A 15,195-nucleotide genomic window follows, 5' to 3' on the forward strand; every position below is an offset into this window, starting at 1 on the left:
ATTGTTCTTGCGGTTGTAGTTTCCATCTCGAACATAATGACCCTCACGATTGTAGTTACCATAGTTTCGACCTCAGTTCCATTGACCTTGGTGCCAATTCTCTTGATTAGAGCCTTGGGCACTTGGTCAGAAACCCCCCGTCTACTCATTTACCGCATAGGAATCCTCCACATAATAGCACTCATCATTTTGTGGCGGTGGTTTCAACAACTAGTTGACTGCATTTATCTTTTCTGCACCCCTGTGACATGTTTTAGTACCAGCCCAAGCTCAGTTCTCATCTGAGCCATTTCTTCACGAATCTCATCTGTGGCTGGGTTATGAGTGGACTGCACTGCAAAGGTATTTCTCCCGGTATCTGACTTCCTAGTACTCCAAGCTGTATTATTCTGGGAGATTTCCTCTAATTTTCCAGCAATCTTAGCATAAGGACACTCCCCATAAGATCCACCTGCTACAGTGTCCAACACCGCTTTATTATTATCATCATGTCCCTGATAGAAATATTCCTTTAGTGACTCATCATCTATACGGTGATTTGGGACACTTTCCACAAAGTTGTTCACTCTGTCATTGTGGTTTAGTTTCTTGGAGATCAAATAGTAGCGTGCTAAGAAAACATCCCTTAGTTGGTTCCAAGTTAAAATTGAGTTGTACGGGAGCTCAGTGAACCATATAGTAGCCTCTCTCGTCAGTGAGAGAGGAAACACTCTGAGCCCTATTACATCCAAGTCCAAGTGAGGCCTCCCTATACAGCTTTTTACACACTTCCCTAACCTTATCTATATGCGCATGTGGATCTTCATAAGGTAGCTCTGAAAACAAACCTCTGGCAGTGAGCATTTACATCAGGCTACTAGTTACCACAAAGGTGTGGCATGGTGGTAGAGGGGGCAAGACAAATGGCCCATCGGAGTCTACTATATTGTCATAGCCTCTGTAGTATTCTTGGGGCCGTTGAGCGGGATTTTGTCCCCTCTGTTGGTGTTCACCCGGAGCATCGGGTAAGAACTAACCATGAAAATCAACCGGAGCTGGGATGTTCTTGTTTGGATCATCATCATTGATTCCCATGTTTTGATTCATGTTGCGTAGAGTACGCTCTAATTCGTGATCGTAGGGAAACAAGGGTTCTCTTCCTCTCCGTGTATTTGGCATACAAGGAAGATGGTTCTTCAAGAATCAAAAACAATAAAACAAAGTAAAATTTGATATGCTCATACTTACTTCTCAAATAAGAAGGTCGTGTCAAGTAAATAACCCAACTAATGAGGTTGGGATCGTTCCCACGAGGAAAATAGTTTAGACTTAACTTCGATCTATTATCACTATTGTTCAATCAATTACTTCCTTGGAAAGCAAAAATTATAAAAGGGGGGTTTCTATTTCTAAGTAAATTAAAATAACTAGCGAAATTGAAAGAGTCACTTAACAGCTTCAAATGTTGTAGTTTAATCAATTGATGAAAGTAACTAGGGTTTACGTGTTCCCCAAAGCTTCATAACTTGATAAGTCTAACTTTAACAATTCTTTCCTAGTATCTTGCATGCAAAGTGATAAGTTATGTATTTCTAAATCCTTGGTCCGGCATCTAGAAAATTTCACTCCGCACCATGGTCCAGCTACGTGTGTTGCTATACTAACCCTTATCTTTACCTCATATTAAGCATGGTATTCGATATTTGACTAAGTTATTACCTCATACCAATCAATACTAGACTATTTTATAGTATACACTAAATCTATGTTGATGATTCTTTTCCTATTATCTACCTCCTTGGTCCGCCAAGAAGCATTAAGGTGAGTTCTAACGTTGGCCATCCGTTAAAAAGACTTCTAAGCGAAAGAATTATCAATACATGCAAGACACTATTCTAGAATTGTTATTTTAGTTAGGTTTTACCTCATTGTTTTCCTACGGTTTCCACAACCCTAGTTATGGAGTTTAGTTACACATAGTAATAATCACAATATTCAAATATATGGTATAAGAATTCATGTACTTACTATAATGAGAAAGAGTAAAATCTGAAAGTTCGCTTGATTAATCAAAAAAATCACTAACAATAAATTACAAGAATCTCAAAATAATCAAGAATCTCACAAAAGGTCTAAAAATAATCAGAGTCTAACAATAATCAAGGGCCTAACAAAATAATCCAGAGTCTAACCTCAAAAACGATGTTTTTCGAACTATTTATAAAAAATAAAAACCTAATTGCGTAAGGACTCTATTTCATGGAAATATGTCAAAATGCGGCTGGGTCGACGGACCTCGCGACGGATCGTCGTGGTCACGAGGACCGTCATGGACTACGTCATCCCATACTTGTGCAATTTCTTCTGTTTCTCTCTTCATTATCCTCAACGGCAGATATGACAGATTGTCACAGGCACAACGGTCCATCCAGGGTCTCCGTTCCAAAAAAACTTAAACTCTTGGAATTTAGGTACTGGGACTACAACTCTAAACTTAATGACGAACAAGCAGGACGGACCGTTATGCATACGACGGTCCGTCACGCACTGCGTAACCCCACACTTGGTCAGACTTTCCATCTTCCTTCAGCACCTACACTACGCTTCCACCTACGGACCGTCACAAGCTTTGTAGGTGGTCTCCTCCGCATTTCTTTGCTCAAAAAACTCCGCATTCATCATTGGACAGATTTCCTGCAAATAAGGATAAACTTATATAAAAATTAGCACAAAAAGGCTTCTGGACACACTAAACTTTAGGGAAAAGTATTAATAATACCGTGAAACCACGGTATATCAGCTATGTGTGATTTGGATATTGGAGGTAGCATGATGTGAAGTTGTATTGCGATGTAGTTCTACCATGAAAAGAGTAATGGTTGAATGAAGTCCTTTTTGGGGATAATGAGTTACCTTGTAAGCTATGTGCAATGATAGTAGGAATTAAATATGTAGATCAGAGGAGTGTTGAAAGAATGTGGTTATTTTGTAAGAGTTGAGGGTTTCCCTCTTTTGTGGGTAACATTTTATAGTTTTCCTTGTGATTGGATTAAAGTTCTTGTGTAGGTTTACTCTAAGGAAGAAAGATAGTATGCCTACCTAGCAAGGTAGTTGTGAGGTTATGCTAGCAAATGGTGGAATTATTTTGCAAGATTGTGGGTTTCCAAATGAATATACCTTGGTGAGTGGAGAAAGAAAGACGAAGTTTATTCTATTAGTTTAAGTTATATAATGCCTAAGAGTTGGATGAAATGATGTTTAAGAGGGTTTGTCTAAGATTGAATCCTAAGAGGAAGGTGTTCTGCTTGACTAGAAGGGATAGTTATTATTTTCATGTTCATGAGTTAGGTTAATATGAGTTCTCACTTTATGAGAGGTATAGTGGGACTATGAATTATGAGGCCTTGAATATGCTTAGTAAGGATCCTAACAAGAAGTAATGAGAATGTGTAAAGGAGCTAATATAGAATGAAGGCCCCGGTGAGTCATGATTCCTTATGGTTGTCTTAATTTGTTTGACTTGAGTTTACCCTAAGTGGGAGAGTATGAGTTAAGTAACAAGGTAGTTTATACCCTTATCTTTTCTTTTCTATTCTTATTCAATCTTGAGAGTTAGAATGTTATAGTAGCATGTTGCATGGCGTTTAGGAGTCTAGTTGAAAATGAATTTCGTTGTCTCCTCGCATTGTGCATTCAATGAGATTATGTCTATGTTGTCAGATAAGTTTTTTTGGCCTTGTATCTCATATTGTAACACCTTCATGATAAATTGCATAAAAGATGAATTATGGAATTACTGAGTGGGCTTCATTATGAAAATTTGGTATTCACTGTAAAGAGACTTGAAATTTAACTAAATTGCATTTTCGTGAAGAATGGTTTCAATGTGAGTAGAAATGATGTATATGAGCATATTAAATGTTGTATAAGGTAGTTCCTCCATAAATGAAATGAAAATGATGAAGGATGTGCTGCACTTTGAATTGTGGAACTTGTCCCAATTGCTTGTGATACTTGAGAAAGCTTGATGATGTGACGTTGGTGTTCCTAGTGAGATTTGTGAACTGACTATGAATATTTTGACCTTGATGTGTTGTGTTATATGCTTCTTTTTTAGTCCTTGATGTTCTTGAAAGTGTTTATTGTCATTCGAGAACGAATGTTGTTCCGAGTGGGGAAAAGTGTAACGTCCCTAAAACTAAATAGGTGAAACTAGATCTTCACATGTGTATCATGAGTTAATTATGTTTTAAAATTGTTAACTATAATGTTTATAGGAAATTTCTAAATTTTGGTGATGTTTGGAGGTCAAACGTCCATGACGTTCGAAAGATGTTCCTTGAAATGTGCTTGTGTGTCTTAGTATGTTTTGGCAAGTTTTACGTGTTCGGTTTTATTGAAATTTATAGTGGAAGTTCCTAAGACCTAGATAACCATGTATAGGTGTTTAACTTCTGGGTACGACTCCACCTACGACCCACGAGGGTCCCTACAAGAGGACCCCGTCTCATTGACAAGATGCTGCCAAGCAGTGGCAAACGACGGCCAAAATGGACAGACCATTGATAAAACGATGGCCCGTTGACCTAGGGCATCGATTAAACCTGCAAGGTATGCAAGTCCTCAACAAAGGAGAGGTTGAGACAAAAACGACGTACCCATCAAAGGGGTGTCTACTGGAAGACAGTCCGTCGTTTGCGGGTCATTGGTTGTGCCTGCAAAAGCAGTTTAAAATCGACCAAGTAAATAAGTGTATATATATATATATATATATATATATATGGAGTGATGTTCTAGCATTTGATGTGCTATGAAAATTTTTAAATTTTCCACTAAATTTATATGTCTATGCAATGAAAGATGTCTAAATGCTGGTATAAGACCTCCAAGAGGTCAAGTAAGTTGTGTTACTTCTAGGGGGTGCTCCCCGGTCATGACAGTGGGTAGGGTTTTTCTATGATTCCAGTCTAGTGGATAATACCTAATTATGATTGTATTTGTAACGAATTATGATATTACGACGAATTCATGTAATTTATATGGTTAAACCCTAGTCTAATTTGATTAAATTGAAATGTGGGTGCCTTGTCAAGAGAAATGAAGGATCCTTGATACATCTTCTAGGATTGTTATCATGTGTAGTAATTGTTCAAAGTTAGGATCATATAAATATGAATTGACTTAGACTATAGTTCACATGATTTATCTTGACTTTTAAGGTTAAAGTTGGACCTTTATGGTGAATTATGACTAGAGTCACTTAGTAATTAATAATGTTATTAAAATACCATGAAATCTAGGTATGGATGAATGTAGTAAGAAGTAAAACTTTAGTGTTAGGCTTGTAGTTGTGAATGTTTGTAACTAGGCTTAGAGTAAAGCTAATATGACAAACTATTGATGCTATGACTTTGAGAGTAAAATCTACATGTGAATACAAGGTCAATGAATAGAAGTTTGATGAAAGATTTTACCTACCTAACATATCTAATGAATGCTTGAATATGTGAACTGATAGATCACTTGAGTCATGATTATGTCAATGTCTAATGCAGATTTCAATACATGATATTAGGCATGAGTATGAACTTGATATAAAAGGAGTTCTCACATAGTGATGGGTTTTGAGGGCAAATCCAGTATGATGAATTATGTACGTTAAGGCTCCAAAATTGAAGCTTATGATATAAAGGGTAGACAACTAGAATGGCGATGATGAAACCTTAACACCTAACTTACCTCATGAAAGGCTTGGATGGGCTAAGAGGATGTCCATACACGAGTGCTTGGACCTAGGTGGAATGGTTGAAAGTAAGAATTGAAGCTCTAGGAGGTGACGTATGAGATTAGGCATGTATTAATTGAAATACTTGAATTATGCTTATATCCATGTCTAATGTAGTCATTCTAGATGTGTTTAATTAATGTGAGCTTTTACCCTAAAAAGGAACAAGATATGATGGTATGCATGATTTATGATGGTTAGGACATGCTTTAGAACACTTTGAGAGTAAATTACATGGTCATGACCTAGTTGTAATGTTGTTGAAAGTTTAATTCCATATACACCCTCATGCATGAATATGACATAATGTGAAAGCTTTGTCACATGCAGTGATTCTGAGGTTGGAAAACTAGTCTCACCTAATTGAATAAAAGTCTCTAGAGCCATCGTAAATAGGTCATGGATGGTAATAGTTTCCCACACATGATCAAATGAGTTTTCACATCCGGGTTTACCCCCTAGATTTAACCGGCATCATCGTCCTCTTTGAGGACTAAGACTATCCTCTTAGATTACATCATCATATTCATAAGTCGAAATTAGAGTAATTTTTAAAACTTTAATTTACTTCTACTTGGAGGTTTACATAGACCTTTACATCCACATAATATATATATCGAGTACATATAGACCCTTCGTAAAGGAAGGTTACATAGACTTCTACTTTTAATGCGCATACATATATAAGATAGTCAAGACATTTCAATATCATACTATACACCCTAACACAAGGCTTACTCTAATATAGCATCATTGCTTAATCATAATTAACCATAATTGGAAGTAAAGGATAGAGATCATAAGATTACTAAGTCTCCTTCATTGTTCATCATCAAAATCTTACCATAAATCCTCAATTAAATCTCATTTAAATGTACAACATCATCATTCAATAATCAACAAGATAACAAGGCTATAAGAACTACTATGACACAATTTAATACTACATCATCACTTAAGATAAAACACTTAGGTTGATTTACTTTATAACCAAGATCATCATCTCAAGATCTAGGATAAAGGACTAAAATTCTCTCTAATTTTTTCATGATCAATGTAACAAAATCATTTAATACAATTCAACCAATAACCAAGTCAATTGAACCCATCTCAACTTAATTCATGTCAATATCCAACCTAGGTTTAAGGGTTAAGGATCATCATCTACAAACTATACCAAATCATCAAGATACACCATAATCAAGTAATAATACATATTAATCTATCAATGTTATCCAATAGAAAGCATAAGCAAATCAATTCACAACCTAATTTTCGAGATTGAGAAGAACTCATATGAAAACCCAACTTTTGAAAATATTTTGAAGTAACCCTTTGAGGAAAGAGGTCTCAAAGGTGAATTAGATCACATACCTCAATCGTTTGATGAAGATTTGATAGTGAAATCATTTCTATTCAGCCCCCAAATCCCTCGCCAAGATAGTCTTCAATGGTGTCTTCCAAATAGAGAGAGAAAGAAGAGAGAAGGAAGAGAATTTGTTTTGTGAGTTGTGTATAATATAATGAGAATTGGTGCCTTTATATTGAGGCTTAATTAACTTAATTAGACTACCTTAAACCCCTAATTAGTCACCTAACCTCCTAACTAATTAAATTAAATGGAGTTAAAATGTGCAGGGAATTTGATCCTCACAGCAGAAACCCCGATCGACGGGCCGTTTTGTGAGTCGACGATTGGTCGTCCTATCCGTCTTGCACACTCCCCATTTTGTTCAGAGACTGGTGCAGGCAAGGGCTCCATCAATTTTGGGTAAGCGTGTGATGACGGTTGTCATCGACGCCTCACCGATCCACACACGAGCTGTTGATAGCCTCTCGTGGTTGTACACTGCTCAGGAAGTGTATCCTTCTACGTGCTAGAGTCTTCCTCAAGGGCCCTTGATTGGTCCTTGGGGAGTCGTACCCAAATGTTTCGACCATGAATTATCATCCTAAACACCTATAATTACCCTCCCACCAATTTTTATGGATTTTCGACTTATAAAAGTTTTTCAAATAGGTTTAGGCACACTAGTACCTCCTAGAACTAGTTTCTGAACATCATTGATGTTCTTGGACATTTAGGGTCCTTAACATCCATTTCTAATGTAGTCATTCTAGATGTGTTTAATTAATGTGAGCGTTTAACCTAAAAAGGAACAAGATATGGCAATATGCATGATTTATGATGTTTAGGACATGCTTTGGAACACTTTGAGAGTAGATTACATGGTCATGACCTAGTTGTGATGTTGTTGAAAGTTTAATTCCATATGCACGCTCATGCATGAATATGACATAACGTGAAAGCTTTGTCACATGCAGTGATTCTGAGGTTGGAAAACTAGTCTCACCCAATTGAATCAAAGTCTCTAGAGCCATCGTAAATAGGTCATGGATGGTAATAATTTCCCACACATGATCTAATGATTGTCACATCCGGGTTTACCTCCTAGATTTAACCGGCATCGTCGTCCTCTATGAGGACTAAGACTAGCCTCTTAGATTACATCATCATATTCAGAAGTCGAATTTAGCATAAATTTTAAAACTTTTATTTACTTCTACTTGGAGGTTTACATAGACATTTACATACACATAATATATATATCGAGTATACATAGACCCTTCATATAGGAAGGTTACATAGACTTCTACTTTTAATGCACATACATATATAAGATAGTCAAGACATTTCAATTAAACATCATATCATCCTATACACCCCAATACAAGGCTTACTCCAATATAGCATCATTGCTTAATCATAATTTACCAAAATTGGAAGTAAAGGATAGAGATCATAAGATTTACTAAATCTCCCTCATCCTTCATCATCAAAATCTTACCATAAATCCTCAATTCAATGTCATTTTGATGTACAACATCATCATTCAATAATCAACATGATAACAAGGCTATACGAACTACTATGTCACAATTTATTACTGCATCATCACTTGAGACAAAACACTTAGGTCAATTTACTTTCTAACCTAGATCATCATCTCAAGAACTAGTATGAAGGACTACAATTCGCTCTAATTTATTCATGATCAATGTAACAAAATCATTTAATACAATTCAACCAATAACCAAGTCAATTGAACCCATCTCAACTTAATTCATGTCAATATCCAACCTAGGGTTAAGGGTTAAGGATAATCATCTAGAAAGTATACCAAATCATCAAGATACACCATAATCAAGTTAGAATACAGGTTAATATATCAATATTATCCAATAGAAAACATAAGCGAATCAATTCACAACCTTATTTTTGAGATTGAGAAGAACTCATATGAAAACCCAACTTTTGAAAATATTTTTAAGTAACCCTTTGAGGAAAGAGGTCTCAAAGGTCAATCATATCACATACCTCAATCATTTGATGAAGATTTGATAGTTAAATCGTTTCTATTCAGCCCCCAAATCCCTCCCCTAGATAGTCTTCAATGATGTCTTTCAAATAGAGAGAGAAAGAAGAGAGAAGGAAGAGAATTTGTTTTGTGAGTTGTGTTTAATATAATGAGAGTTGGGTCCTTTATATTGGGGCTTAATTAACTTAAGTAGAATACCTTAAACCCCTAATTAATCACCTAACCTCCTAACTAATTAAATGAAATGGAGTTAAAATGTGTAGGGAATTTGACCCTCACAGAGGAAACCATGATCGATGGGCCATTCTGTGAGTCGACGACTGGTCCCTTTATCTATCCTGCACACTCGTCGTTTTGTTTAGAGACTTGTGCAGGCGAGGGATCCATCAATTTTTTCTAAGCGTGTGACGACGGTTGGCATCGACGCCCCATCGATCCACACACGAGCTGTTGATGGCCTCTCGTGGTTGCACACTGCCCAGGTAGTGTAGACTTCTACGTGCTAGCGTCCTCCTCAAGGGCCCTTGGTTGGTCCTTGGGGAGTCTTACCCAAAATTTTTGACCACGAATCATCCTAAACACCTATAACTACCCTCCCACCAATTTTTATGGATTTTTGACTTCTAAAAGTTTGTCAAATAGGTTTAAGCACACTATTACCTCCTAGAACTAGTGTCCAAACATCATGGATGTTCTTGGACATTTTGGGTCCTCAACTTAATAAATGACCTATATTCATTAAAATAGGTCTTAAAACAGTGTTTAGACCCCATAGCACCTATGTTAGGCTTTTAATACACGTCTTGGATTTTTTTGAAATGTTACATGAGCTATAGTAGGATCTATGTTGGATTTAATGTCACGACATTCTTCCACAAATATGAACTTAAGCAAAGACTTAATATTGACTCAATGGGAATTAATACCTAGTACCGAGTAGATATTTATATGAGATAGAATCCCTCACATTATTAGAGGTCAGGTTTCTAATTGAAATCTATTTGAGATGGGAGCTCTCGCGTTTGTAGAGGTAGGGTTCCTAGGAGCAGTCTAATGGGATGGTAGCCCTCACGATAGTAGAGGTCGGGTTTGTAGAAGAAATTATCTTATCTCATAAATATGTGTCCGCATAAGTTACTTAGCCATTGGCTTCATCCAACCCAAGAGTATAGTTCTACCCTCGGCAAGTAGAGCAACCTCTTTTCGGTGTGGGATAGACACCGAATTTCATTTTAGCTCACATGGTCTATGTCCGTTAAGGCTTATGTAGCGAATAGTGGAGAAGTAAAAATAAGAGTTGAGCTGTGAACTATGGGTACTCAAGAATCTTACTGAGTTTGGGTAAGAGCATGGGATTCTACTTATGAATTGCACAAAAATATGACATAAAAGTATCTATAGTATGTTCCGTTCCTTGTTTTTATTATTTATGTTTATGGTGTATGCTTATATAGGATTATGTTGTTACTTTTCTTCCTCGACATGATATGATTGACTAAAGGAGATAGTTCCCTTGTCGATATGAAGTAAGCTAGTAATGAGACAAAAGGAGGGTGAGCATGACTAGGATGACTCTAAGGTTATGCTTAGTGATAAGGGTAGTATGGGATCTATTTTATGCATTGCATAAAGTATTCCTTGAGATTACTTAAAAATAGTCTTATTATGATATAGAAGACTAAGAGTAAAATGATGCTTATAGAGTGCTTATGTTGGAGATTTTGCTTATTATGATGATATTGTCTCTTATGCTTGTATTTTATGTTTCATGAAGTATTTCGTATGATGTTGGTTTATGTATTATATTGACAAACCCTTTTCTAATGATTTTATGGTTATGTTAGCTAACATACCTAGTATATTTTGTACTAACACATACTTTGCCTACATTATAATCAAATATAGGGTTTGGAGACTTGAGTACTATTTGGAGATAGGTTTCTAAGGAGTTAAGGAGTTGAAGATCTTGGTGAGTCCTTTGCTTCGAGGATAAACCCATTATTCTGTTATAGTTTATTTTCATGTTGAGACTATTGTATGGGATGTGTCCTAAGAGTTTTATTCAAAAGTTGTATTAGATGGTTTGAGACAAAGTATAGAAAAACTTCTGCTTGCTTTTATAAAAATGACTTTGATTGTAAAAAGTTTTAAATTTTTCGTACTTTTCTATTGTCTTATGTTCATGATATGCTAAGGGCTTTTATGAGAACCCTCCGGGGTCAAGCACTCCGTGTTACATCTAGGGGTTACCCTTGGGTCGTAACGGTAACAACGTGGGTAGAGAGGGCCATAATTTTTGGATAATTCCTTATGACATTTAAGCATATACTAGTGGATCCACTTAGTTGAAGAGTTCTATGCCCCCGCAAAGTATATGACAGTTCTGGCAGCGTGGGCTAGACATTATGTCATCACATAGCTTATAGTGATGGTTGTCGGTTAAAAAATCTCCCTATTAGAGGAGTCAAGGATTTGATGGAAATTCTTGATCGAAGAAGAGGTAGATCAAAATGTGGTGAGGAAAAACCAAAATAGATATGAATGAAAAATACCTCTAGAATTCATTTTCTCAGTAAGTATAGGTATGAAGTCACTCGACTAAAAGTAGAGGAAACAACCACAATGTTACACCCCAAAACTATACGGAGCTCTTCCGAATGACCCGTTGTAGTGCTGTCTAACCCTATTGATACGCTCAAACTAACTTCTCAAATAAGAAGTAAAGCGGTTGTATCATGTAAAGAACCCAACTAATGAGGTTGGGATCGTTCCCACGAGAAAAATAGTTCAGACTTAACTTCAATCTATTATTACTATTATTTAGTCAATTATTACCTTAGAAAGCAAAGACAATAAAAGGGGAGTTTTACTTCTAAATGAAAGAAAATAACCAACTAAATTAAAGGAGACAACTAGCAGCTTCAAATGTTGGAGTTTAATTAATTAATAAAAGTAACTAGGGTTTACGTGTTCCCCACAGGTTCCTCACTTGATAATTCTAACTATAAATATTCTTTCCTAGTATCTTGCATGCAAAGTGATAAGTTATGTATTTCTAAATCATTGGTCTGGCATCTAGAAAATTTCACTCAGCACATTGAACCGGCTACGTGTGTTGCTATACTAACCCTTACTTTTACCTCATATTAAGCATTGTACTCGATATTTGACTCAGTTATTACCTCGTACCAATCAAACTAGCCTATTAGATAGTACACACTAAATCTATGTCGATAATTATGTTCCTATTATCTAGCATTAAGGCGCGTTCTAACGTTGGCCATCTGTTAAGAAGACTTCTAAACGAAAGAATTATCAAAACATGCAAGACACTATTCTAGAATTGTTATATTAGTTAGGTTTTACCTCATTATTCGCATATGGTTCCCACAACCCGAGTTATGGAGTTTAGTTACCTATAGTCATACTCAAAATATTCATATATGTAGTATAAGAATTCATGCACTTACTTCAATGAGAAAGAATAAAGTCCAGAAATTTACTTGATTAATCGACAAAATCACCAACAATCAACTTCTGAGAAAAATGTAATAAAACAAAGTGGAATAATCAAAATAATCTCCTCACAAAGAATCTAACATAAAAGTGTCTAATCACCAAGAGTCTAACCCCAAAAACGAGGTTTTTCAAACTATTTATAAAAGAACAAAAACCTAATAAAAGAGGGACTCTAATTGCTGGAAGTCTGTCAAAATGCGGCTAGGTCGACGGACCTCGCAACGGGTCGTCGTGGTCACGACGGGCCGTCATGGACTCTGTCATCCCATACTTTGTAAATTCTTCAATTGCTCTCTTCCTTACCCTCGACGGCAAGTATGATGGATCGTCACAGAAACAACGGTCCATCGAGGGTCTCCGTTCCATAACACTGTAACTCTTGGAATTTGGTACTTGGACTACTTTTCTGATCTTCACGACGAACTAGCAGGACGGATCTTCATGGCTACGACGGTCCGTCACGCACTCCATAACCCCAAACTTGGTCAGACTTCCCCATCTTCCTTCAGCAGCTTCAGTACGATGCCACCTACAGACCTTCACAGGCACAATGGACCGTCACAAGCTATGTAGGTGTTACTTTTCTGCATTTCTTGCACAAAAACTTCCGCGTTCATCTTTAGACAGATTCCTGCAAATAAAGAGAAACTTACATAAAAATTAATACAAAAATACTTTTGGACACACACTAAACATAAGGAAAAAACATTAAAAATACCGTGAAACCACGGTATGTCAACACTCTCAACTTAAATTCGTTGTTTATCCTCAAGCGACTCACTATGACTCACCACAAAATCTTTGTACAATAGTATCCATGTTTTATCTTTTACAATCATTTGGCTATCAATCCCGATCAGTCTCATCATATTTATGCATGCTATCACTATTAGGCTTGAATTATTTGGAATCAGACCATGACATAGGCTCACCACGCACTAACACGTATCCTCTTCAATTTCTCACCGAGGTGCTAATATTACTGGTATTGCAACTAGTGTCCTTACTTCAAAACAATATCCTCATTTTTCACAAAATGATTTCAGTTAGAGTATAAGGATTGCTTTTCAACACTCACTCTCAGAACAAATTCACAACTCATTCATACATATTGCAATAAGCTTGCCCTTATTTTCACTACTTTAAGTTCGTTGTACAGCTTTTAAGATCACGATAGAACTTTCTTAGCTTGTAACATAGGCTCAGGGTCAGGTAGGGTATATTTAGATATACTTCAGTAACTTTTTTCCCTCCTTGACATATCGGCTAAACATACCTCTTTTCATCGTTTTATTTCACCTAATATCTCATATTCTTTTACCTTGCTATTTTCCCCTCTTTCTCCATTTGTGTAAGTTACGCTCTTCTTTTCTACATTATATTTATTGTATTTTATTTTTTTTATCATTATTATTTCACTTTTCTTTCAACTGATTCTTCAGTTACTTTACTTTTGTTCTTTCTCTCTCTTTGTTCTTTTAACCCCACTTTTCAGAGCATTCCTCATAATAGCCACCCTCAACTCATGGCTTTGCCATGGTACACAATACCCAAAGTTGGGTCAGGGCCATAAAAGGGTTGTTAACTTCATTAGCCACCCTCAACTTATGCTTTTGGCGTAAGCTGAGGTGCACATGTCCAAGGAGGGACCAGGGCCAACACATTATTCAAAGAAAAGATAAGTTGGGGTGAAAAAGAAAGGTCATTTTTTAAAGATAGTTTAAGCTCAAATCATTTGGATAAAAAAAGGATTAATTTCATTTGTTTTGTTTTTTTATTTAGGCTAAAAATGGGCTATTTTGAAGAAGAGCCTATGATCCTTTCTGAATTGTCTATTACACCTTACTTTTAGCGGGACTAACCAGGCAAGTTCTAGCTTAGTACAAATAGTGGACTATAAAAATCTTCCTCACAATCACTTGACATCTCATTACTCTACCAGATTATCAGACACCTAGTTTGAATTTTAGACTTAGGCTCATGCAGTGGTGTATCTCTATGTCATGATTAGAGCCACACATTTATCAATTACTATTTCTAGTCATGCATCATTTTCATTTCATAAGGATATCATTTTTGTTTTAGCCATCATGCTTTAGAGTTATTTTATGTACACAAGATATAGACATGCCGGTTCAACAGTAAAAATAATCAGTCTCTTGGGGAAAAAGAACATAGGCAAGAAAAACCCAAAAGATGATAGTGAATGGGGATACTCAGACTTCACCCTAGAACTCACATTCCATTTACCCCACCCCCAACAAAAAGACATGGAATTGTCCCCAATGCATAAAAAATTGAAATACGAGAGTGGTAGGTGAAGAAAACATGGGGCGCAAAGCGCAGACGATCAGCAAGCTAGTGGGTGTGGTTCCCCGGAACCCACTACCTCTGTAATCTAGACACCTTCAGTAGTGTCCTCATAGCCTCCGTCTTGCGGCGCTCCTTCTTCCGTGCTCTAGCCTCATCCTCCTTTCGACCCCTACGCCTCTTGGCATGCTCTCGAGGGGGAGGTGGTGGAATCTCAGAAGT

The sequence above is a fragment of the Solanum lycopersicum genome, chromosome 10 (genome assembly GCF_036512215.1).
Source record: "Solanum lycopersicum chromosome 10, SLM_r2.1".
In the NCBI taxonomy this organism is placed as follows: domain Eukaryota; kingdom Viridiplantae; phylum Streptophyta; class Magnoliopsida; order Solanales; family Solanaceae; genus Solanum; species Solanum lycopersicum.